Source organism: Manis javanica, chromosome 5 (assembly GCF_040802235.1).
Source record: "Manis javanica isolate MJ-LG chromosome 5, MJ_LKY, whole genome shotgun sequence".
NCBI classification, from domain to species: Eukaryota; Metazoa; Chordata; class Mammalia; order Pholidota; family Manidae; genus Manis; species Manis javanica.
The window spans coordinates 159621024-159648737 of record NC_133160.1 but is presented as its reverse complement, the minus strand read 5'-3'; the positions used below and the strand labels follow the sequence as shown (position 1 = coordinate 159648737).

The following is a 27714-nucleotide window of genomic DNA, read 5'->3' as shown; positions in this document are numbered from 1 at the left end:
GTTAGTGTGAACTAAGTCATTTTACAGAGATAAAACTCTCCAGAAAAGTAATGTAGGTAAATGTAAATTGAATAAATAAATGCATTTTTGTAACTTAAGAAATTTCTTGAAGGAATATTATACATATAAAATATAAATATAATATTTACATAGATGTATATCTATTTCTTCAAGAATACACACACACACACACGCATACATACACAAACATATAAAATTTTCATTATTGTTTTCACTTGTGACCTTGGGCACTTTCTTCTTGACACTAGATTTGCAACTTTCTTTCTTAATGCTTTATTCACTTGAATATCCAACCCGAGCACATTGTGCCAAGTCCTTCAACCTCCTCCTCCTCAGTGCTGCCTCAGAACTTCATCTTCTGTGCTTCATAAATATTAAGGACAGGTTGAGGTTGAGATCCTTTTGTTTTTCCCAGTTTGTCTTCCATTTCTTCTTCCTCCATCACTAATATGATTAGCCAGTCTGTCCTCTGTATCTCCTGTTCTTTTCCCCTCTTTCTGAACAATGGACATTTACTCATGAAAGTAAGTTCTAAATTCTTCTATTTTATTATTGGTGAGGAAGGAAGCCCTTAGCTCAAATACTTTATTATCTCGGTCCACTATCATTTCTTTGGTGGGTTGTTTCTGCATTTTCTGAAGAATTCTTACCTGTGGTGCCACAGCTAAACCAAGAGACAGGGCATATTCAGGTACAGGTAACTTGCTCAGATCAAATACTTCTTTATCTTTCATCAGATACACAGAATGTATATAGGGAACAAAATACCCTTGAACTCTTTTTAAAATCTTGATCTTCGGCTAAAAACAATTCCAATGTTTTTCTGGACATCTGCACGTTTTTCTGGATAGGTTTTGATTTCCTTTACAGGTACTTTCTTCTGGAGAAGCAGCTGGACCATCCCTTTTTCTTCTGAGGGAAGCAAAATTATTAAAATTTCACCATTTTCTTTGTACCTGTCAGTTCTACCTGTCTTGTTTAGGCATCCCCTGACAGTCATATTGAAGAAGCCAATTCTAGCTGGGAATTCCAGCCCTCTGGCTGTAGTATCATTAATAAAGACCACTGCAACTCGTTGTGGACAAATTCACTCTAGATTTCCATTCTCTTCTGCTGCTGTTGACTATGGAAGGCACGGATAGAAATACAAGGATACAGTTGGCAGAACTCTGGATACAGATACTGAATTTTTTACAACTGAAGAAAAATGTAATATTATTTTTCTTCAGGTGGCTTCTGAAACAGGAATGTAGCACACAAATTTTTGCTGCAACTCACAAACTATTCAGGGGTGCCATATTTTTCTTTTTCACAAAACCAGATGTATATATATATATATATATATACACACACACACATATATATATATATATACATATGTATGATTTTAGTCAATGTGTTGTAAAACCTACTCAAACATCTATGAGTTTTTGTTTCTGTTGTTGGAGGTGAGGGAAGGTATAAATAGACTAGGTAAGCTATGTGTTAAAACTAAAGTATTATTTATTAAACCAAAAATACTCTACTGAATGCCAAGACTTTTATTATATGCATTGGGCAGTCAAATCATCAATAACAGTTATATCAAAATTATCAGCTCAGCTGTATTTCCCCTAAATAATTATTTCCTCAGTGTCTGGGGAAACTTTCCTATTCATTTCTCCTTGTTCCTGGTGGAAGATAAAGTCTGAAAATTCATCCTATAAGTTAAGATTCTGGCACTTCATTTCCTACCTGTGTGACCTGAAGCAAGATATTTGTCTCTCCTGTAGCTTAGAGTCCTCTTCTATAAAATGGAGATGAATATATTAAAGAACCTACACATAGATTGGATCAGCTATAGCAAATGAGTTACTACATACAATATAGAAACAAAAATAAGTAAAATTAAACAGATTAGAAGATAGTACAGAATGTACTAAAACATATTATTATATAATAACAATTAAATGTTATTGATAATATTTGTTTATAACAATTTATAATAATGCTAGGAAGGAATTTGGATTGGTGATGCAAGGAAGTCAAAGTGAAAACAATGTCAAAAAAGCAAGAAAGCAAGGTAAACTTTATTGCACCCGGTAATAGAGTAACAGAGTGGGCCTGCCGAAGGTTAGACAGGCAGGCTACTCAAGAGCGTGATCATACAACTGCAGTCCTCTCTGGGTCACCCAGACGACAGGAACTTGCAAGGCCAAATCAGAGCTTTCAGTAGCCCCTCCCTATATGTCTGGAGTAGAACAAAGGGAAGACTTGTGCTTAGGTCTGGAGAGTAGAATAAAATAGCTAAGTGACAAAGAAGCTTACTGCTGGAAGAGTGCAGAGACGAATGTAATAAGTTGAGAGTAAGAAGTCTTTATTTAAAGCAAAAATGTACACACTAGAAGAAAGGGGAATGTGGGAAACCTCAGAGAAGAGGTGCACTTAAGTGTTTAGGGTTTGGGGTTTTACAGGGCCTTTTGGATAGGGGTCGGTATAAGGAACGATGTATACAGGTGATTCATAATTCCTCTGAAGTTTTGTTTTAAGAATAGGGTTATTTGGGTGACTGTGTTGGTCTGGATCTCAGCATTCTTTACCCACATAGGTTCATTTACACTTCAGAGGTCTCTCTCCAGCCCCGGTTACAAAGTTACTTAATTGATTAAGGGGTTGGTTGAAGAAGAAGAGCAGCATACAGACAAGTTAAAGAATAAGCTGGGTCTTTTTTGCAGGCAAAGTAGATTTTATAGTGGCATGACCATTGTCCCATTTCCCTGCCCTGCCTCATGGGGTAGGGCAGGGAAGTCCTTGATTGACAATCTTTGGCCTTGGAGGTCTGATTTAATTGGTACAATGAAGACATGGGCTGTGCTCTGATGTTTTCCTTTATCTGGGGAATTTTTTTTCATCTGGGGAATAATTGGATATTCCAAGTCACTCCTGGCCTTTGAAATTTCAACTAATTAACTCTCTGAGTCCATTCTGGCCCTCTGGTTTTACCTGGTTATTTCTTTGAGTCCCTTTTAGTGGGCTTTACTGGCTTTATTCCCTCTCCATCCTGCTCATGTCTGTCTTTCTGCCTAACATTTATAAAAATTAAATAAATAATATTCTAAAATAAAATATTTCTAAATATATGCAATATATAAAAGCAATATATAAAAATAGTGTTATGAAAGGCAAAAAAACAATGTCCTTATGGAGAGGTGAATTGTACTACAGAGACTCAGTGAAGGGCTCCCACCCGTAAGATGGCAAACTTCCGGCTTCTCTTCGGGGTTCTCGGTTCCCGCCGGTGCCACCTGAAGCCCAATCACCTCTCGCCCCCCTCCCAATCCCAGCACCTAGCCAACAGCCACCAGCCCCACAGAAGTAACACTACAATCACCCCATGCCCCTTCCTATATAACCCAGTACCTTTCCCTAATAAAGCGGAATTCTCTGGTGAATTGCTGCTGTGTGTCGCTCCTTTCCTTTCATTGGTGACAAAACCCGGGAGACGGGACACCCCAAGTGGGCCCGGTCTTCCCCCCGACACCAGCAGCAGCTTGCCCTCGTCCTCTTTTTCCGGCGCTGGCTCATCACACTCACCACTCCTCTCTGGCCTTTAGGTAAGTTTTCCCCCGGAGTGGGCCGCTCTTCCCCGAGCTATCGCAGTGCCATTGACCGCCATTGTCCAGCAAGGCCGTGATGCTCGGGGACGAGGAGGGAACTCTCCCCGCCTCAGGCCTTCACAGCTGCTGCAGACCCTCAAGCCCCCTCCAACAGCCATAAATTGCTGCCTCCAGCCTTCATGGCTGCAGCAGACCCTCAGGCCCCCCTCCAACAGCCATACACGAGGTGACTCCTTTGTGGATGAGAACGTTCCCTTTTCCCCTTCCTCCTTCTGTTCTGCCTGCCGAAATCCGTTCCGTCCGCCGAAAACTCCTAGCACTAGGTACCTCGTGACTCCGGCACTCTGCCTTCTTAGGGAAGTCTGGGTGATGACCCACACTTCCTAAGAAATTCCGACTCGTATACGAGTTTCCGCAGACCACCAAGGATCATCGGGGACGCCCTTTGTCTCCTTGCGGTCTGCTCCCAGTCCGAGGATCTCTGTTCGTCTTCCCCTGTTTGTCTCCTTCTCTGTCCTTTAGCCATGGGAGCCTCCTCATCCCTCCCTGAAAGTTCACCTCTTGAATGCCTGCTTAAGCATCTGGCTACTCTCTCCCTGACACCTGATATAAAACCAAAATTTCTCTGTAAATACTGCTCCCAAGATTGGCCGACATACCTCCTAGACAATAACAACCAATAGCCTGCAGGGGGAGCTCTTGATCCTAACATCACTCGCAATCTCTTTAACTACTGCCAGAGCCTGAAAAAATGGAAGGAGATTCCCTATATTGAAGCTTTCCGCCTCCTCTTCCCACCGCCCCCCCCAAGTTCTCCTAGCCTGTAAGCCGCTGCCCCCACAGAAGCCTCCCGTTCGCTCCCTTCCCCTTACTCTCCTACAACACGCCTTCTCCCTTCCTCCCCCACCATCTTCTCCCCCATCTCACCTCCTCCGCCTTCGTCCCCCGCAGATTAAGCTTGAGCCTTTCAGCCCCAATTTAACTAGGTCCTGGGGGCCTCCTCTGTCTTTGCCCTCATCACCTGTTTCTCCCCTGTTGGGGACCACCTTTGTCTTCTCACATGTTTGTAGGCAGAATGAGAAAGCACCTTCCCCCATCTCTGAACGCAGCATAGGAAAGCGCAAGCTTGAGAACAACCGGTGCAGTCCTTGAAAGTTATCTGTCCACAAAAACATCTTGTCCTCGAAGACAAGCCAAGACTCCTCACTCTGAAAATAGGGAGACCTTGAAGATGTGTAGAAACACCATCCCTGCTTCTAGCTATGCCCTTCCCCCACTTGCCGATGTGGCAGGAATGGAGAACAAAGAACATTCTGTTTACGCATTCCATAAGCAATTAACTGGAGCCCTGCTGTAGCTCAGTTAGTAGAGCATGGGACTCTTAACCTCAGAATCATGAGTTCAAGCCCAACTAGAGTGGCAGAGGCAAGCAGCTGGGCTGCTAGTTGGCGACACGTGGGTCTGATTCTATCTTTCTTTATTTTCTTTGACCCCCTTCCGCACTTCAAGACCTGCTTGAATAGGCGCAGCTAGACCACGTCACTCCCACACAGACTGAGCCAGAACCCTTCAGTCCCCCTCAGACTAGGTCCTGAGGGCCTCCCAAAATTATCGCCCCCCTCCGGGAGGTAGCAAGATCCAAAGGCATTGTGCACGTTCACGTACCTTTCTCCTTAGGAGATTTAGCCCAACTAGAGAAACGCCTAGGTTCCTTTTCCACTGATCCCACGACATACATCAGGGAGTTTCAATGGACCCTCCAGTCTTACAGCCTCACACATCATGACATGTTCATGCTCCTGGCCAATGCTCTCCTCCCTGAAGAGCATAGACGAGTTTGGGACTTCACCCAAACGCAGGCTACCGAAACCCACAGGACTGACCCCACCTATCCCCCTGGCCCCACTGCTGTCCCCAAACAAGACCCACACTGAGATTATAACACCGCCATGAGACTCCGCTCTCGAGATATTTTTGCCTCCTGCTTAATAGCAGGTCTGAAAAAGGCAGCTCGTAAAGTAGTCAATTTTCAAAAGCTCCAAGACATAATTCAAAAGAGAGATGAAACCCCCTCCGAGTTCTTAGACAGACTCACTCAAGCCCTATTACAGTATACCAGCCTGGACCCAGAAACACCTGAAGGAAGACAGGTCCTTATGACATACTTCCTAGCTCAAAGTTACCCCGACATTAAAGCTAAACTCAAAAAGTTAGAAAAGGACCCCGCTACCCCACAGACTGAGATCCTAACAGTGGCCTTTAAAGTCTTCCATAACCAGGAAGAGGAGAAAGAATGTCGTAAACAAAAGGCTGATCAGGCCAATTTCCAAATGTTGGCCCAGCTGATAAAACCACAACCTGGGCGCCCCTCTACAAACAAGCTCCCCCCAGGAGCTTGTTTCAAGTGAGGAAAAGAGGGACATTGGTCAAGGGTGTGCCCCTCCCCTAGATCTCCTACCACCCCATGCCCCAGATGCCACAAAAAGGGCCACTGGGGGTCTGATTGCCCAACCACCCGAAGGGGAGGCTGGATGAACAACCCCCATCCTAAGCCCGCTGTAGTGGGGCTGGCAGAAGAAGATTGACGGGGCCTGGGGGCTTCTCACCCAACCATTTCCATCACCAAACAGGAGCCCAGGGTTACTTTAATAGTAGACGGTCGCCCCATCTCCTTCCTCCTAGATACAGGAGCCACCTTCTCAGTCTTGCGAGAATACCGGGGCCCTACCACGCCAGCCATTACTCCTATAGTTGGGGTAGGAGGTAAACAGATTTTCCCATTAAAACCCCCCCACCTTTTATGCACAATCCTAGACAATCCCATACCTTTCTCCCACTCCTTCCTGGTTATGCCCCAGTGTCCCATCCCTTTACTAGGACGAGACATCCTTTCCCTCCTCCATGTTTCCATAACTATATCCACTCCCCACAGCCCCCAGTACTCCCTTTCTGATGGCCCTCATAGCCGACGACCCCCCTCTACCCAATGAAAGCTCCGGTTCCGCCCTCATACACCCTGTAAATCCCAAAGTTTGGGACATTACAAGCCCCTCCATAGCCCTATGTCCCCCTGTCTCTATCAAATTATGTGACCCCTCTCAGTATATCTGTCAGGCCCAATACCCCCTAACCACTTCAGCCCTCATAGGCCTCCAACCCATCATTCAAGATCTCTTGAACAAAAATTACCTCAGACCCACTCACTCCCCATTTAATACCCCCATATTAGCTGTTAAAAAAAACAACGGATCTTTCCACCTTGTCCAAGACCTTCACCTTATCAACATGGCTGTTGTCCCTATCCATCCCTTAGTTCCAAATCCATACACCCTTTTATCGCAGATCCCTGCCTCAGCATCCCACTTCTCAGTCCTAGATCTCAAGGATGCATTTTTTTCTATCCCTCTGGAGCCCTCCTCCCAAGATTTTTTTGCCTTCACCTGGACGGACCCATGCACAAGACATTCTGAACAACTTACTTGGACAGTTTTGCCACAAGGCTTCCGAGATAGTCCCCATATTTTTGGACAGGTCCTAGCTCAAGACCTCAAACAGTTTCATCATGATCACTCTGAGTCCACCTTATTACAATACGTAGACGATCTTCTACTCTGCAGTCCCTCGTGAGAACAGTCTCAACTTGACACTGCCTCCCTACTTAACCTTCTAGCTTCCAGAGGTTACCGAGTATCCCCCATCAAAGCTCAAATCTCTTCCCCTACTGTCACTTACCTCAGATTCCTTCTATCTCAACAAAGAAAGTCCATTACCTTAGACAGAAAATGGCTCCTCTCTGACCTGCCTGTTCCCAAAACCAAGACAGAAATCCTTTCCTTTCTAGGCCTGGCTGAGTATTTTAGAGCGTGGATCCCTAACTTCTCCCTGTTGGCAAGACACCTATACGACCTCAGCAAGGGCCCCCCTGAAGAACCATCATCATCCTCACCCCGACACTCCTTCATTAAGCTCCATCAAGCCCTTGTGGAAGCTCCAGCTCTCCATCTCCCTGATTTGTCAAAACCCTTCTCATTATACATTCATGAGAGGTCCAGTCAAGCTCTAGGAGTCCTAGGCCAATATTATGGCCCATCCTTTGCCCCAGTAGCTTATCTCTCCAAGCAATTAGACCCCACAGTTCGGGGATGGGCCCCCTGCCTACGAGCATTAGCCGCTAGACAGCTCTTGGAGAAGGTAGCTCATAAACTGACATTCAGGGCGCCCCTTACCATTCTGTCCCCACATCACCTAAAAGATCTCTTAACCTACAAAAGTTTACAGACTCTCCCTCCCTCCAGACTCCTGACCTTACTGTCTTCTTTCCTCCAAAATCCCATTCACCCCCTTTGCCATCCATACCCGAATCATGACTTTTTCCTCCTTTACTGCTCTCTCGCTTTTTTTCCTCATTCCTATTGTCTTCCCCACCACCCCAGACTCCTTTGTATAGTGATTCAAAGTCAGACAGACTTACACACAGCATCAAACAAAAGTTACTGCCCTCATTGCCACACCAGACTGCCCTCTGAAAAGCTGCTCTGAGCCTTTACACCTCTACTCTCCTCCCTCCACCGAAGTGTTCACTAGCAGCTACCCTTATTCTCCCTACCTCTGCTTCCTCTATGACCAAAGACAAGCCTATTGCAGGCGATGGCCAGACACCTACGGGAGATGTCCCTATTGGTCTTGCACCATTCACTACATGGGTAACTTCCAGTACCCACAGTATTATTCCTCCAACCATTTCATGAAATATCCCAACAGCTCATTCTCCTTATCAATCCCAGATCCCTGGGACTCTCGATGGGCTGCCGGAGTCACAGCCTCAGTTTACTACGGGGGGTCCTCGACCCCCCACGGTACCCTTCATATCTCTCGAAAGTATGTTCCCTCTCATTCCCAGATCTCTCAATTGCATCAGGTATCAGACATTCCGAAAAAGTCATTATCCAAACTCTTGACGGCGCCTCTTCATCTTCTTATCCCTGCCCCTCTTCCAATTTCTCCTACTCTTCATTGCAGCTCATTCAGGACACCACCATCTTTCTCAACCACACCCTTAACACTGCCAATTGTTTCTTGTGTGCATCACTACAGCGCCCACTGCTGGCCGCCATGCCCCTTAATATTTCCAACTACTCCTTCCATGCAGAAAGACAACCCCTCTGCCCCCTGGCAGACATACCCCTATGGGAACCAGAATACGCAGATAATCTCACCATCCACCACTGTGTAGGCCTGACTCCACCCCCCTCCAGGGCACTTCACTGCCTCCCAACTCTGGCACACCCTGCATTCTCGTCACCCTAATCCCACAGCTTACACTTTACAGCATGGCGGAATTCCTTGAGCTCCAACCTCCCTTGCCCTCGTGCACAAAAAGGGCTGCTTTCCTTCCCATCATGGTCGGTATCTCTTTGACCACCTCAGCCACTGGGGCAGGGTTTTCGGGAGGAGTCTTGAGTCACTCTCTATGGGCAGTTAGAGATCTCAACGCCAAACTTGAGGGAGCCCTGACATCTACTGCCGATTCCCTAGCCTCTCTCCAAAGACAGGTCACTTCGCTACCTAAGGTCACCCTTCAAAACCGGTGGGCCCTAGATCTGCTTACAGCTGAGAAGGGCGGCACCTGCGTCTTCCTCCGGGAAGAGTGCTGCTATTACATCAACGAATCCGGCATTGTAGAAACTAACATCACCAAACTCACTGACCTTGCCTCCAGCCTCCACTCTGCTTCCAATTCCAACCCATTCTCTTCAACACTAAGAAACCCCCTCCTCACCTGGCTCTGGCCCATTGCAGGCCCCAGAATAATCATTCTTCTTGCCTGTCTCTTCTTACCCTGTATAATAAAGTTCATCAAATCCCAAGTCAGAAAAATCTCTAATCAAGCTTTCAACCAGCTTTTACTCAGGAACTACCAGCTTCTGGCCACAGAAGATCCCTCACCCTCATGTGACCTCCTCACCACATGCTGAGATGGACCCCTCTCTCCACTGGAAACTGTTCCTGGAAACAATGGCTGCAGACGCCTGGCTCCTGACACCCATATCCTCTTGGCACCATTGGAATCAACAGGTCCTCGACCTATGGTTACAGGGAACCTTCATTGATTTCCAACCTGAAGAAGTCCACATCTACTCGTCCTTACTGTGGGGAGTCCTATCAACCCTTTCCTCCCAATCCTCAAGCCCTCACTCCCTTCTCCGCCCCTGTTCAGCAGGAAGCAGTCAGAGAGAAAGCAACATCCACAAACCCATAGAGGAGAAAGGGGGGAATGAAGGGCCCCCACCAGTAAGATGGCAAACTTCTGGCTTCTCTTTGGGGTCCTCGGTTCCTGTCGGTGCCACCTGAAGCCCAATCACCTCTCGCCCCCCTCCCAATCCCAGCACCTAGCCAACAGCCACCAGCCCCGTAGAAGTAACACCACAATCACCCCATGCCCCTTCCTATATAACCCAGCACCTTTCCCTAATAAAGCGGATTTCTCCGGTGAATTGCTGCTGTGTGTCACTCCTTTACTTTCACTCAGAGTTGAGGTGTATTCCTGACATTTAAATTTTTCTACAAGTACATTGTTGATCATTCAAAACAATTTATCAAATGTGTAATATATAAAAGATATGTTGCTAGGTGCTGAAAAGAGTGGGAACAAAACATATGGTTCAGGTCATTATGGTGCTTTCATTTGAGAAGACACACATTGAATATTTTTTTTTTTTTACATTTGTGAGATATTAGGAGAATAAAGTTTGGTGTCCTGTGGAAACACATAAAAAAATAAATCAAATGTAATCTGTGTGGAAGATAGGGAGGGTATTGCAGAGGAAGTGACTTTTTGGTTGAAATCTGAAAGGTAAACAGTTGAGGGCTCCAGGCGGTGGGAAGGAGGAGTGGCAGAAGAAAATAAACAATATTTTTAAAATCAGCAATATTAGCAAAGAATAACCTGCCCCAAGATCAAAACTCATTCCATGCTACTTCTTGAGTTATCCAACTCTGAATTCATTTTCTACTTTGAAATTCTCTTTTATAATAACTGGGGCTTATGCATCCTAAGGGGCAGTGATTAAAAGGACTACTCTGCTACTTGGGGGATCACCCACACAATCATGTCAGAAAGTTACCATGAACAGCTAGTGCAATAAAATATTTTATAACGATAACAACCTAAATATTTACAACAAACTTCAAAACCTTTTCCCACACATTATCTCAGTCAAATTTTAGTTATTAGGTGACTTGCATGTGAATTTCTTCATTTTACTAAGAAAGGAAGTAAAGCTCATTGGTCTATGTAAAGACACAGGTAATGTTGCTAGAAATCACAGGACCGAACCATAGATCCTGCAGATGATGCAGTACAGAGAGACCCAGCTGCTTTGTATTGACCAGGGATCAACCTGTGAGATGAATGTGAGGGAGACCCTCTGTGCGTAAAATTGCAGCATGTCCAGAATCTCTCCGTGGCCTTCGTGCATCTCCATTTCAATAGGTTTTTCCAAGGGGTGGAGAGAAGTAGTCCATCTCCAGAGCAATAGGTGATTACAAGGTGGGGTGAGTGAGGGCATATCTGGACTGTAGAGGGTTGGTGGGGCTCTTGAAGCCAGGTTGCAAGAGACATGGGCGAGCAGAAATAGATGACTGCTTGTAAGAAATAAATGGTCCTCTCTCAGTTTATTTCTCCCTTTGACTAATTTTGGCTTCAAAGGTAATTTGCCCTAGGCTGGGAATATATTTTCCCCCCAGAGTTATACCCTCTCATTCAACAAATGACTAATGGATTCCTACCAAGCACTGGGCACTTGTTCAGGTGTTGCAGAAAACCCACAGTACTATCTTAATGGTGCTGATTTTCTAGGTGGGAAAGGCAGAAAATACATTGGATTAATGACCGAAATATGTAGTATGTTAATGGTAGCAATGGCTCATAAGGAAAATAAAGTAGGAAATCAGGATGAAGAACACCAATGTGCAATTGTAGAGGGGTCAGAGAAAGCCTCGCTGGAAGGGTAACATTTGTTAAAGAGCTTTTGAAGAGAAAGGATAAGGTCACACAGATCTCAGAGTATGGCTTTCCAGGTAAACGCAATTGCAGTGCAAAGGTCCTAGGCTAGAGGTACCTGGGGCGAGGTATGTGTATGGAACAAGGAGATCACTGTGCTTGGAGCAGAAAGAACAAGCAGGAGATTAGCAAGAAAGGGGACAAGGGGTCAGAAAGTGTAAGGCCATGGGGCGTTGTAATGATTTTGGATCTCAGGTTCAGTGAGATGGGCAGTCATTACAGGGCTCAGAACATAATCACCTAGTTTATTGTATTGGGATGAGCTTCTGTTGACAAACACAAATGCAGAAAGGTCAATTAGGAGGCCACAGAAAAATCAATGACAGTGGGTGGGGCCAATGAAAAGGAAGTGGTGAGACAGGATCAAATTTTGGATATCTTATTAAGGTTAAGATCACAGGACTTTGATTTAGGACTAGATGTGAGGTGTGAAAGGAAGAGAGACATCAGTGAATACATGTTTAAAAGGTAACAGGTCATATGTCACTCTCATTCATTTTCCTGCTAGGCTTGTGAGTATGCTTTGCTCCTGTATTCTTTGTTTTATTGTTTTATCAATTTATTAGTTCTTTTGAATGAGTAGTATGAGAAAAAATAAAGAGTAAGAAGTGTGAGGGAAATTAGTTGGAATTTGGGATGAGTTCAAAGAAACTTTAAGACTTATATTTGTAGAAGACCTGCAATAAAAATATCATTACAGAAGGCAGGGCCCTATTGTTCTGTTTTTCCCCATAGGTAGAGAAAATGGTAGAATTGGATTATATGTTCTATGAAATTTGGTTGATGATAGCCAAATCAATAAAAATTATATCCACACACATCCTATAAGAGATAATATGAGCTTTGCCTAATTCAAAATTCTCTGAAACATTATTTATTTTTAATAGTAAAATATCTTTACCTGAAGCAAAAATGAAGTTTTGTGTTTATACATAGAAAGGTATCCTTAATCAGCCTGCAATTTCCCCATACTTGGAAGCTTAATTGGTTTGAGAATGAACACCTTGATGTGACTACTTGGAAAGCATATTTAAGGAGTTGTAGGGCAGATATTAACGCTGAACAATGACAAGTGTGACATAGGTGCTAGACTTCATGCTGAGGGTCAACGCACACGTTATTTCACAATGGCTGCCTCAGTAGATGAGCTGATATAACAGCCCACTGCCGACACCATAAACAATTGCCAATTTCATTTTACAGAAGTTGCATGGGTGAGATGAACCAGAAAAAGTGATGATGGTAGACGAAACTGACTATGTATGATTCATTCAGAGATGGCTTATTAGTCCAGGAACACTAGCACAAATTCAGTATTGCAGAGCCCAGGTTCAAATCCCAAGCCTACCATTTATTAGCTTAATGACCTTGAGCAGACCACTGAGCTGGTTTCCTCACTTTCAAATGGAAGAAATTAATGTGAACTTCATGTTCGAGAATCACATGAGTCAACCAAGACGGGCATTGTAAAAATGGTTTAAAGTGCTGTATAAATATTTGATGTTTTTATTGAACAGTCTTTTCCTTTGAAAAGATGGAAAGGGAGAGAAGAGAAATGACTTAGCAATTTTTGACTACCCTCCTTGGCTTCAGGAAGTGCCCACATGCCACTCCATTTAATACCAAGAAGAGCATATCTTTATCTATCTACGGATCATCATTTATCTATTTACCGTCTATCTATCTGTCCATGTATCCAACAACTGTGTTCTGTATCTTGTCCAAAGTTACTGTGCATGTGAGAGTCAAGCCAAATTTAGGTCTCTGTTTGCTCCCAAGTCTGCATAATTCCTTTTATACCAAGTCATAGCCTGTACATTTTTACTCGGAGCCACACTGTGTCAGAGATGGCAAAAGTAATAGAAATCACCTAGTGGAACGATTTTCAAATATTAGGTTGCAAAAGCCTATGGAAACTCAGTATTTGCTAGACATAGAGTTGCCCTTGCTAAAGCAGACCCAGGACTTCCAAATCTGCTTTTCCTCCATTCAGCCCTCTTTCACTTCTCCATTTGGGATTGTGGCTAAGTTAGGGTTTGAAACACATCAGTCTAGCCTATTTCCTTTAGTTTGGTGACTAAAAAGCAGAGCCTCAGGGAGTCTAAATGATCTACCCAAGAACACACAAGTTTTAATGGGAAGAAAAGAACAAGGAACCCAGGTCTGTGGAGTTCAGTGCCACATGCCCCCTATGCTCCCTACATTAGTTCTTCAACGTTGATATTTGAGGGATCTCAGTAAATGCCATTCCTGTCTTCAATCCAACTTCTGAGCCAGTTAACAAATAGAACAAGGAGTATTTGAGGTAGCAATAAGAATAACATTCACATGGTCAATAGGGCCCCTGGAGAGCATGGTTCACTGTGCGGCAGCAAAAGACTACCCACTGGGATCAGAGCTCACCTGGTCACAGGTAGCTCCTCCCCTGCCCCCAAGAGGTGAGCCTGTACCAATAAACTTATCAATGCAGACAAAATGGACCAGAATACAAGCTTTTTGGAAGCCAGACTTAATGCTGAATGGGTAGTGGGTTGAGTTCTGTCTACCTGGTTTCTTCTCCATTACATACCAGATCACTCATACTCTATGGAATTAAGGGGACAGTGGGAGTCCAGCACTGCCTTCATATAAGACCCTGACTATGGAATGAAACATCAGGAATGGGCCTAGTGATTCCATGTCCTGGGGTAAGGAGCACAAATCTGATGAGACCACACATGATAATATATAGGGTCCATTTTTATCTGTTTAAGCTTCTGGTTTTAACCTTGGGTTGTTTGTTTTACTATTGAGTAAAACAATAGTAAAATTCTTACAAACATATCCGAGTGTTTGGTTATTTATCAGATTAATAAATGTTATAGATCTCCTTGTGGCTTCATAATTTATAGATGAACTTTTTTCTGCAACTAAAAGTTATTGTAGTGAGATGTTACATGAGGCAAAACCAAATGTGGATAAATATTGAAATACCATTTTACTCTATCACCCTGAAAGAGCAAAGTTAGAAGATGGTCCTATCTTCAAGACACTAGACATCCCAAGACAGGGAGGAAACTGGAGTCTTAGAATCAGTGAGACCATGCAAGCATTGTGGGAGTCAAATAAAGAGGCTGTGGATAGACAGTAATTGATAAAAGAAGCTTGAAAGGTAAAGAGGGATTTGAAACACACACTTCTCAGGTAATATTAAAGAGCTGTTGAAGTTCCTAAGTAAAATTCCAACACATCTTAAATCAATGATTAGAAGATGATCACTAGATGTGCCTTCAAAGTAACTATCGAATTTAATTCAAAAACAGGTTCTACATTTGAGAGCATCAATTTAAGAAGCATTCATTGAAAAGTCAACATATTATGGTGGTTACAAAACCTACCTTACTATATCATTTTAAGATATGGATTCAATAGCAAAGAGTTCAAAATAAAGTTACAATGATTTTAATTAAAAAAATGCATATATATCCTAGCTTCAAGTCCCCCAAAAGAAGAAATGTCATATTCCTTCCCATTATTTTCCTTTCTTCTGAATCTCAGAGCTAATTTCTATCACTGGGATACAGACCTCTGTGGGGGAAGGCCTGTCTGCACTGATGAGGCTGTTTTCACTAACTTCAACTCATCCTCGCTTGCTCCCCTTCAATATCACTTCTGCAAGGAGCTCTCCTGTGATCTTCAAATGATAGTGGCTTCCCTGCTGTGTCTATCCTACCACCTGAGATTCTTCCTGTGCCTTTTTGTAGCAGCCCCACCCTTACAATTTTGTCCATTTGGTTAGTCAAAAGTGTTTACTGAGCATCTATTACCTGTCAGGCATGATTCTAGCCTCTGGATATACAATGGTGAGTAAGACAGACTGGATTTTCCTATTCTTACAGAGTAGACATTTTAGTGGGGGTTACTCCTTACATCAGGGGCCTTAGTGGCTTATTTTCCTCCTGATGTTTGCTAAACTTCTGTAACCAGTGGTTGCTATATTGTAGGTGCACAGTACCTGTTCACTGAATAAATGAATGAATAAATATATGGAAATTACAGGGACTAAATAAATGAATAAATATATAAGATATTGATAAATGTTCTGTAGAGAATTAATACTGGGTGAAATAACTGATAGTGACTGATTTAACCTAGATGAGTTGTTCATGGAAGACCTCTGAGGTCTTGACATTAGGGTTGAGACATGCCTGATAGAAATAGGTCAGTGTTACGTACTACTATCCAGAAACTGTCCTGCTCTGAGAAGTGCAAGCAGTGGTGGGAGACCTGGGGTTTGAGGTACCTCCGAGAGCAGAAAGGAAGAGAAGAAGAGAGAAGGAGAGGAGAGGAGAGAAGGAGAGAGGCAGAAAGGGACAAGAAAGAGAAGAGCAGAACAAAGCCAAGGTGAGCCAAGGCAACAAGCATGAATAAAGAAGACATTTGTAAGTGCAGCTTCCAGCCATACTGTCACCATGTAGTTCAGAGATGAACCATCAAAATTTCTTTCCCACAAAACTGAGAGCAATGCTAAAATGGTTCTCTTCAGTCACTGTGTCCTGGAGTCATTTCACAACGAATAATTGAGACAAGCTTCTTTCTCAGTCCCTGAAGCTTCTATGGAGCTCCATTACTGGCCTATACTAGGTGAGAAAACAAATTAGAGAAAAAAAAATGAAATGAAGTGAGGAATCACACCACTGATGGATTCTTAGTCTTTATGATCATCAATGTCTTTACAGGGAAAGATGTATCATTTTCAGAGTGTTTGAGAGAATTAAATCAGGTGATACATGTAATATGTTTAATACTGTGCCTGCACACTGTAGGTATGGAAGTAGCAGAAATAATTTGTTCATTTCGTTCTGTTTTATCCACAATGCCTAATGCATCACCTAGTCCTCATTAGTATTTTTTAATGAATGAGGGAGTGAATGCATAAAGTAATCAGTCAGGCACTGTTCAAGTCACCAGAACCATGAGGAAAAACCAGTCCAGTGTCTTAGAGTGGCTCCACACGTGCTGTCAGTTCTCATCCAATAGTGTAAGTGCTGAAGCTATGATCCGTGCAGTGAAGAGCCATGAATGGAGCATGTGATTTCGCCTGGAGAGAGAACGTCAGGGAATATTTTACTAATGCAAAGACCTTTGTTCCAAATCTTACGACATACCCAGCTGCTCTTTATGAACACATGAGGGAAGAGTACTCCTAACAAAGGAAATGTTGTCTTTGAAGGAAGACGTATCAAGAGGCTTCTGAGCGACCTGGTGATTGGCCTGGATATAGGATGCATTTGGAGGAATGGCACGGTAGTTGGATAAACAAAATCAGATGATAAAAGGCTGAATAAGTCACAGCAATGTACTTGACCTTCATTTTCAGGGAATAAACAGTTTCAAACTCCCTTTGGGGGTGTGGGACTCTTCACACTTGTGTTTTAAGAAGGTTACTCTAGATCACTGTGAAGAAGGGATTAGAATGCTTAAGAGGGAGGCAGTCCGGCTAGTAGTGGTAACTCCACCACTGTTCAGGATACTGTCCTGAATGAAAACAGTGGCAGATGATTAGTGAGTGAGAGACATTATGGAGACATTTAATAGGGTAACTTATAGGACTTGTTTGACTGATTATATTTGGAAGTTGAAGAAATTGCTGTAGTCAAGGATGATTCATTTTGCGTTATATGACTGAGAACATGATGATATAATCAAAAGAACTTTTTCTAGTACAATTTTCGATATTGTAGTAATCACACATGGCTTTCCATAATAGTACCTACCAAATAACCAAATCCCAGTGACTAATGAAAGAAATATTTCTTTAACTTGCTCACATGACAACATTTCTGCAAGGGACTGCCTCAACTGGGCTGCAGACTCTGGGTCAAGCCAAATCTGTTCCATGTGTCATTCGTTTTTCTTGGACCCAGATACTACCTGGAGAATAAATGACTCTTGGAAAATGCAGAAGCCCAAGAAGATATGCAGACACATGCAGGGCCTCTTAAGGTACATAGACCACAGACTGCCATTTCCATCCACATGCCGTTACCTGAGTAGTAAAATGGCCAAGTACAACATTAACAGGATAGCAGCAAATCCTCTGCTCACACCAGGAAGTGCTGTATTGTCAGGTAATGAAAGACAGGGATACACAATTCTAATATATGGAAGAGAGTGAGGGAATGGAAGCAATGACCCAATAAACTGTGACAGTCATCTTAGTACATCAAGTAGGATAGCCATAAATAGACCTAATGGAGAGACATAGAAATTTCCAGACTGGGTATTTTTCTTGCCATAAAGCTTCATTCTCCTCACTTAATGGCACTTTGAATTCACTGCTTTACAGGGCTTTCTATACTAACCGAGTTGCTTTTTACATCACATTTGATTAATTTTGGGATACTCCGTGTAAATAAAACTGCCATAATTAAAAATCAAGCCAGCCTTCTCTAATACTGACAAGTGATAAACAATGCCAAGTATGGATGAATGCTGAGATCTCACAGTCTCAAAGGTGACCTTTTCCTTGAAAAATCAATATCATTTAGGCCTCAAGGTGTTGCTGTTTTAAGGCCCACATCTCCACTCGGAGCTGTTCTCTTATTACCTGCATTCATAACCAGTACAATAAGAAAGGACGTAGACAAGACTTTGCTGTGGGTTTAGGAATGACAAACAGTAAATAGTACAACAAAGTATCAAGATAAGGCTAACTCTTCTTCACTTTATGATCCAGGAAGGGACCCTTTCACTTGGTCCTAGACCACCCTCCACCCAAAAAACCATGGTTGCATAGATGTACCTGAGAGTCCACTAAAACAAGTCAAAATGCATAGTCAAGAGAAGAGGTTCTTAGTCAAATCTTTGGGGTAGGCAGAATTACGACTATCCCCCATATCCATGTCCTAACCCCCAGAACCTTTGAATATGCTAGGGCACATGACAATGGGGAATTAAGATTGTAATACAGTTTTAGTGATCAGCCGACCTAAAGATAAGGAGAATATCTTGTATTATCTTGGAAGGACAAGTGTGATCACAAAAGGGTCCTTTAAAGTGGAAAAGGCGGCAGAAGAGATCTGAACCAGACAGAGACTTGAAAATACTGTGTTGCTGGCCTTGAAGTTGGAGGAATTGGCCAAGAACAAGGAATGTAGCCAATTTTCAGCAGTTGGAAAAAGCAAGGAGCAAATCATCCCTTGGAACCTTCAGAAGGAATGCAGCCCTGCCGACACATTGATGTCAGCCCACTGAGACTCATTTCAGGCATCTAACCTCTAGAACTGTAAGGTAATAAATTTCTGGGGTTTATGGTAATTCGTTACAGCAGCAATAGGAATTGAATGTAATTTCCAAACCTTTTGCTGATGGTTGATATTAGAAATAACCAAATCCTCTTAAAGAAAAAGCTCTCTAACAGGGGATTAAATTTATCCTATGATAACCACATTAGAGTGCAATAAGATAATTATCTCTCTGAAAAAGAGACAGTCAACAAGCTAATATGATTTTTTCCCCCTTTAAACCATTTACATCTATTCTTCCAGAATTCCCTCAAAAATACTGACACTCTGAGGCAAAAACAACAAAAATGATATCCATTTATTGGTTAGATCTTGGAAATATAGCCTCTCCCTTCTGATAGGGAAATAGGATATACTGGGGGGGAAAATCCAATTTTCTTCAACTAAGGTACAAAGAATTTATCCTATGGGATTGTAAGCTACCCATAGGTATATTAATCTCATTCCATATGCATCAGTGGGCCCAGATCTATGCTTTATGCATAGTAGTAATATTTATGCCTTGTCAGCTTCGTATCATCAAAATTCTTATCTCATTCCAGTGTCAATGAACTCAGACTGACTGTCATTTCATTTCTGACTCTCTAGAGTCTAACCAACATGCCTGGAATATAATTCCCACTGCATAATTATTGCTAGAGTAATTCATTAACATTACATGCTTGCTGGATTGACCTATAGTACTGCACAGTTTATAAACAGGTCTGAGAATGAGTTTATGCAGATCAGATCCATTATGAAAATAATTCAGACATTATAGACAAGCCTAGGATAAGTTAGCAATATTAACATATTCACCATGTCAAATTGATGGGACAATAAAAGATAATTACTAAAGGGAGAAAAATATCTGTGGGCACAGTTTTAAGAACAGGATGATTTTATCCTAGAATATATTAAAATTGATTGCCAATTAGAGTGTATATGAGTGTTTGGTTATTTTTAACAATTTCTTTAAATTTTTATTCTGTTTCTTTGTACAGTGTTCCAGAATAATTTTTCACCATTTTTTTCCTTTTCTCTAGTACACGAAATGTAAATTAATTTAATCAATATGCTCAGCCTCCTACTTAGTTATAGATATCTTCAGGACATTAACAAGGAAAAATACTACAATTAAAAAAGTGAGTATAAGTGATACTCCAGAATTGTTATTAGAGGAAATAAAAGCCTAAAGCTGTTTAAAATAAACAGATTTTTTGGCAGTTGGATACACATGGGTTTCATCTTATATTACTATTTGATTTGACTAAGTTAAATTTTCCAAGTAAAATAATGACTTGGCTGATATAATGCCCTCCAAGATCTCATTTGCTATTTCTAGTTCTTGAGTGTTTCAGGATCTGTAAGACTTACAGGATTCATAGTAAAATACTGTATGGTGAAAAGCAGGTAATGGTAGCCTGCAAAACACAGAACTGGACTCGAATGCATGCATAATACTACTTCAGCTTTAAAAACCTACATTAAATAAAGGTAATTAAATTATTTTAGTCTAAACAAAACATTTCTTACTTTATAGGCTGGAGGCTGCTCCATACTCTCTAAGTCTAGAGCCCCCATACAATGAGATAAAAGTAAGATAAGCAGATATTTTGGAAATAGAGATATTATTCTCTGTGCTCACACACAGCACATGAACAAACCAAAGATTTCAGTAGCAGAGATGTGTTCTGGGCTTTTTACTGAGGTTGCAGCTGTCCAGCCCCCAGGGGCTCCCAATCTCTCCCAGCAGGAGGCAAACAGCTGGGGCTCAAGGAAGAGGGCACCAGATTTACCCGCACAGAGGCTATGGTTTAGGAGAAGGTGATCTGTAGATTTTTGGGGCGGCTCAGAACTGGAAATGTAGTTAGATGCGGGGCCACATCAGCTGCAAAAACGGCAGTGAAATGTGAAATGGAGAGTGACTGCACTCGTGTTGGTTGGTATTCCTCAGATTTCACTTTAAAAATGTGTAACATGTTAGTAGAAAGGCATTAGATGGAACTGTCTCTGTGTGTGTGTATAATCATCTCGGCTCTTGCCTATATCACTTAGTAAATCGGGCAGGTATTTTAACTTCTCTTGAGCCTCATGAGAACACTGAAAACTAATTTTCAGAGCTGGATTTTGCCAGAATCTGAAAGATTTTCTAATTATAGCAGTGACCTGAGAAGCACAGCTGGTGTCACATTTTGCCATCAGAAATGGAGCAAACCCACTGGGCTAGAAGGAGGGGAGGAGGCATATTATTTCTCCTGCATTTTCTGCCCTTTCTCAGAGACTGAAGAACTGGGTATACTTTTTGAAAAGAATATAGTACAGTATTCTTCCTTTCTATCAGCCCCTCTCATTCTAAAAAGATTTAGTGACTTCCATCAAAAAGAAAAAAATCAGGATAGGAAGGAAGATCAAAGGAGAGAACTAACTGTGGCTCACTGAATCCGTGAAACATGAATTTCCAGAAAAAATGTTAGGAAGCAAAACCCGAAAACATTCTAGATACGGTGCAAGCTGTGGTTTGTAACTTAGGAAATATATGTTTCTATGTATACAGAGGAGGAGATGCGGTAGAAAATGGTCCCACTTTTATTTAGCAAGGCTCCTTTAAATGAATTTCTTCTTTTCTTCCAGCTTTTTTAAAAATATAATGGACTTACAATATTGTTGAAGTGTTCAATGTGATGATTTGATGATGCATATATACCGTGAATGTTCACCATAAGGTTCTCTAACACACCTTTTGCTTCACATAAGTACCATTTTCTTATTGGTATGTGAAAATATTTAAGATTTACTCTCATAGCAACTTCTCAGTATACAATACAGTATTTTTAACTATCATCACTGTGCTGTACCTTAGGTCTCAGAACTTATTGCTGTTAGAATGTGACATTTTTATACTTTGGTCAAAACATCTCCTTACTTTGTCCTCCTAACTACCGAAACTTCCATTCTACTTCCTGCTTCTGTGAATTTGGCTTTTTAGGTTCCACATGCAAGTGGGATCATAATAGTATATGTTTTTCTTTGTCTGACTTATTTCACTCAGTGTCCTCAGCATAATGTCCTCAAGGATCCTCTATGTTGATATAAATGTCAGATTTTGTTTTTTTTCTGCCTGAGTAGTATTCTATTTTGCATGGATATATGTGCATAGACATTACATTTTCTCTATCTGTTCACTGTTGGTGGACATTTAGGTTGTTTCAATTTTTGCTTATTGTAAATAAGGCTGCAGCAAACAAGGGGAACAGATATCTTTTCAACATCTTGTTTCCATTTCCCTCAGATAGATACCCAGAAGTGGTGCTGCTGAATTATATGGCAATCCTATGTTTAATTTCTTGAGGGCCCTCCATCCTGTTTCCCGGAGCAGCTGCACCAACTTACATGCCCACCAACAGGGCCCGAAGATTCCCTTTCCTCCACATCCTTGGCAACATTTTGTCACTTGTCTTTCCTAACGCTTGTGAGGTGATAGTTCTTGTGTTTTGATTGCATTTTCTAGATATCAGTCATATGAACATTTGTGTGTACTTATTGACCATTTGTCTGTCTTCTCTGGAAAAATGTCTACTGAGGTACTTTACTCATTTTTAATCTAATTGTTTTCTACTATTGACCTATATGAGTCCCTCATATTTTTGGATATTAACTCCTTATCAGATTTATGGTTTGCAAGTATTTCCTCACATCCCATAGGTTGCCTTGTCATTTTGTTAAATGTTTCTTCTACAGTGCTTGTTAGTAGGTAATCCCACTTGTTTATTTTAGCTTTGGTGACTTGCAGGTTTAGTGTCATAAACAAAAATATAGATCTTGGGCAAACCCTGAGGTGGTGCATATCTAATAAGCTCCTAAACACCTGTTGCTGGAGACCATTCTTTGGTGTGGCTTATCACAGAATTAGATAGACATAGACTCTGTCTTAATATGAATAAACAGAACAAAACAAAACAAAACAAAACAGAATAAGGGATATGACCAAAAATATTGTACCATAAGTGACACAACACATGAGGAACTCCTAATTTACTTCAGAAAAAAAAAAGGGATAGGAGTTTAAAAGTTAGGAATTTAGGAAGGAAGGAGGGGGTAAAAAAAAAAGGAGGAAGGAAGGAATGGAAAAAGAAAGGAAAGTAAGAAGAAATGACCAAGGAAAAGTATAGAAGAAATAAAAGAAATGACATTTCTTTCTGGAAGAAAGTATAGAAGAAATGAAAGACATTTCATTTCTTCTGGAAGAAATGAAAGAATAGATAACCCAAGAAAAATTTCATTTTCCTAAAGTGTGTTTCATTAAAGATAAGAACTTGTTAAATAAGCATTTCATAGTGACAAGCTAATGTGATAAAATGGGTTAAGAAATATAGATTGCAAAACAGAAGAAATGAACATAAAAATATTATTATAGAACAAAGGTTTAGATTAGACATAGCAAGGAATGGAAGTGGACTCAGTGAAAATAAAACACACACACACACACACACACACACACACACACACACACACACACACACACACACGAGGCTGTGTAGTTGAACCTGCTTGGATTGGAGACCCAGCTCATCCACTAAACAGCCATGTGGCCTCGGTCAATCACCTAAACTCTCTGGGTCTCCATGTCCTTGCCTGATTAATGGCAATAAAAATAGCAACTTCTTAACTGGGTATTGTGGGAATTTTTAATAAAGATTACTGAAGGAATATTTAAAAGAACAAATTGGAACATTGTTAAATCCTGTTACTCTTTTGCTGGTAAAGTGACTTTCAATGGTCTCCCATCTTCCTCAGAGCACAAAGCAAGGCCCTTGAGTGGCTGCCATGTCCCCATCGGATCCAGCTGCCACTGCTTCCCTCACTAGCATCACTCTTGCCCATTCTGCTCCAGCCACACTGTCCTTGCATGTCCCAACTCAAGGACTTTGCCGGATTCTTCCCTCTGCCTGAAACACGCTTCTCCTATTGCCCACATGGTTCTTTCTCCCATTTCATGTTTATACAAAGCTATTTTTCACTTATGGCCTCTCCCTCTAAAATTGCAATCAGCTGCATATTTCTAAACACACAGTCCTTCCCATCTTTGCCCCAGGGCACTCTGCATATCATGCGAGTAGCTGTACCTGATTTATGTGCAAAGGTCCACTTACTTTATTTGTACTTGTTTATCATCTGCCTCTCTCTTAGTGGAATATAAATTCTAGGGGGCTGATACTTTGGCTTTTGGGGTTACTGCTACATCTCTGGCATCTAAACAGTTGCCTGCAGCTCAATATATATTGGTTGAAAGAATTAATTTTATGTACAAATTCACTTTAAAACAAAATAAGGCCTAATTTTGTAACATATACACACACGGATGCACAACCATTTATTGATAATCTGAAGTATAATGCAATCTGAGATAGGGTTTATCATCCTTATTTGGGTGGGGTTAGAAACTATGTCTAACAAAAATTAAGTAGTATGGACTGAGTCACAGATCACAATCCCTGGAGCTGGGTCTGTGTGAATCTAGCCCAATCTGCCCATCCTTTTGCCTTGCCTGATACATATTTTTGCACTTGGTATAAAAATGAGTTAAGAAATGCATTCTGGCTTTATAATTCACACAATTAATATTCACCCATTTAAAAAATGAGCCTTGTTTAATTTCTGGCATTTAATTCCTGAGATTGCATCCACTGGTTTTTTTCTTTACAAGCTTTCATCAATGATATCTAAACAATAGAAGAAGAAAGCAAAAAGTTGGCAATTTTTTGGAATTGTTTAGATTTCAAATACTTATTTTTTTAAGAAAGGAATTGTTATAAAACAGCAATTGGCATTTTATGTGCATTATTTAAAGTAATAGTTCAGTAGAAAGACATTTACTTTTGATCCATTTTTTTCAGTTTATTAAAACTCTGAAGAGTCTTCACTCTGATTAGATGTTGGCCTTTGCTCACTGACATGACAGGTTTAATGATCACGTGTCACTATTCCAAGAGCCTCCTGTTTAACAGAAGAGCCCTGTTCCCTGGAACCCTCCAGTCACCTCTCATCCACTGACCTTTCCCCTGGAAACATTCATCACCAGTGACACTGACTGATGAGCAGTGTGATCCCCTGACCTCCAATTTATTCATGTTGATGGTCTTGACACTCTTCATAGTCTCCCAGGCTCCACACAGCTGCCTAATATCATCAGTGGATCTTTACTTCCCAGAAATACTTTCTATTTCCTCACTGTCTGATAGTATTATTTTTCCTCCATCCAGCATAAACTGTTACATTTTTTACTTATTGCTTTTCTTCAGACTCCTTCCCATCCCTGCTGACATTTCTAGGTCTCTCATTAGTTATCTATCGTTTGTCCATCTTAGGGCCATTTTCCGAGGAAAGGGTTGTTTTCCTGGTAGGATATCCTCATCAATTGGGTAAGAAATTCTTTACCAGTTAAAAAAGGGGCCAACCCAACCTACTCAGACAGCTCCCACCTTTAGATTACACTAAAGGTTTTCATGACCTCACTTAATAATGACAATTATTAATTCTATATTCCTTCCTTAAAAAAGTTCAGCAATTCATGCTACTAATATACTAGTAGTAATAGTAATATTACTATTTATTGTTTTTTACTGTTTTCCAAAAAAGAGTGAAGGGAGGAAGGAATGAAATTAATATTTATATTAAATGCCTTTCTTCATATAATGATTAGTAATAGTATTCTCTCAAACCCTTATATCAATAATGTGAAGTAAGTGATATTACCATCCTAATTTTGAAAACAAAGAAACTGAGACATAGCTAAGTAATCAGTAGGTTAATAACACGCCCAAGGGCACACGTCTGGTAAAACCAAAATTTTGTTAGATGATCTGGTAATTATTTTAGATTATCAAGTTTTATCAACCAAATCTGGTTTAAAGAGGAAAGAATGGTAGTAGTGACAATGATTACAAAGATGATGATAAAGGAACACTAGTAAAAAAAAGTGCTATCTCTTGGTCCAGATAATGTCTGTGTACTCTATGTAAAGATTCTTGGTCATTTGTTTTAGTTATTACAAAACAACAAGATAGTTACTATCATGCCTATATTATAGATGATTGAAAATTTTTCTTGTGACAATAGGAGTGATTCTAAGCTATTCTGTTTGCCATCTGAATGCTCACATTGGTGCTAGTTCCGTGTCCAGAGCCTGAACCATTACATGCGCAGTTCGATCAAGGTCTCATTACAGTCGTAATTGCCCCATCTTCCCCTTAAATACACTGAAATTTTTTTGACAGCAAGTGTTCTGTGTTATATGAGACTCTCATCAATACATTCCCAAGAAATAGTTGTTGAGCTAAATGGACTGAAGTAACGCAAGCTTAGAGAGGTTTAGGGACCTGACTGGGTTCCCAGGAATGGTTGGTAGGTGAGCTGAAAGAGAAACAGCGTTCTGATTTACGTTCTGATACTTCTTTGAACAGTCACCTTTTGACCAATTTACAGAAGGATAATTAAAGTAAGAAGTAGAAAATGTGCTTGGGTGGTAGATTTCCAATGGTTAGCAGAGAGCAAAATATGGTGTCCTAATTTCTGTTTCAGTCTTTATTTCCTTGTTATTTATCTATAATTAATTATTGAAAATGACATTTATCTATTTATAAAGTATCATTTTCTATCTCTCTTTTGTCTCCTCCTTCAAAGTGCTTTGTCACAGCTCATTAGTCATGAGAACTATAAACATGCATTCATACATTTGTTAAATTTTGGTCCATTTATGTGTAGGTCTTGAAGGATGGTAAATCTCAGATGTGTTACATAAATTTGAAAGGATACTTTCCACTTAAATATATTTTCCTATTTGTAATGGGTGAAACAGATGAGTTTTTAAAGTGTCCCAAAAATATTTGTACTCACTTATGTATCACTGCTGATCACATGGTGAAGCAAAAACACCAATTGTTTTATATTCCCTACAATAATTTAATTATATCAATCATTGCTTTCTATCTATAAGTTGGAAGAAAGATAACTAAATAATGAATGTTTTACATCATCTAAACCAGTTATAAAGAATAGATGTTTTGTCTTAAATATATATAAAGTTTTTAAATATTAAGATATGGAAAAAATTTCACATTCCTCAAACATCATTTTCCTTGACTTTTCAGAAAGCACTACTATATTTATGGTTTTAATATGTATGCTGTTTATCTTGATCCTTTCATTTTATAATCTCATATCAATTACATAACTTACAACAATAGTTATATGTCTTGATAATATTTCACAGTTTTTTTCTTCCTTAAGAATTGTCTGAAGAGTGACATGAGCAAAATGGCAGAATAGGAACTTCTAGTGGTCATTTGTTTCCATCTCCAATGTTAAGAACTACCCATGCACAAAAATACCTTCACAAGAGCTGAGGGTTTCAAGTGAGTGATTACAGCACCCAAGTGAAGCACAGAAATAAGAAAAGGTGCATTGAGAAAGGTAAGAAAGGTAGATCTAAGCCTGCAAAGACCAGTGCAGAGAAAGACACTTGCCCCATGGGGGATGGAGAGTGAAGTGACCACCGAACATCACTGGGGACCAGAATCAGCCCATCTCAGCACCATGTCAATTCTCATGGCCCAAGGTGGCCTCTGCAGGCTCTCATGAATCCAAGTCCCCAGCTTATCCTCATACCTGCCAGCTCCTTTAGCCGCAGATGACTCCCATGACACCAGGACACTAGAGTACTCCAGCAATTGAAGGCTCCTAGTTGAACATGGTGCCAGCCAGCTCCCAT

The 27714-nt window shown here is 41.0% G+C and overlaps 1 pseudogene; it reads right to left on the bottom strand.

Moving 5' to 3' along the window:
- Nucleotides 1-533: 533 nt before the first annotated feature.
- Nucleotides 534-27714, bottom strand: LOC140849736 (probable ATP-dependent RNA helicase DDX10 pseudogene; annotated as a pseudogene).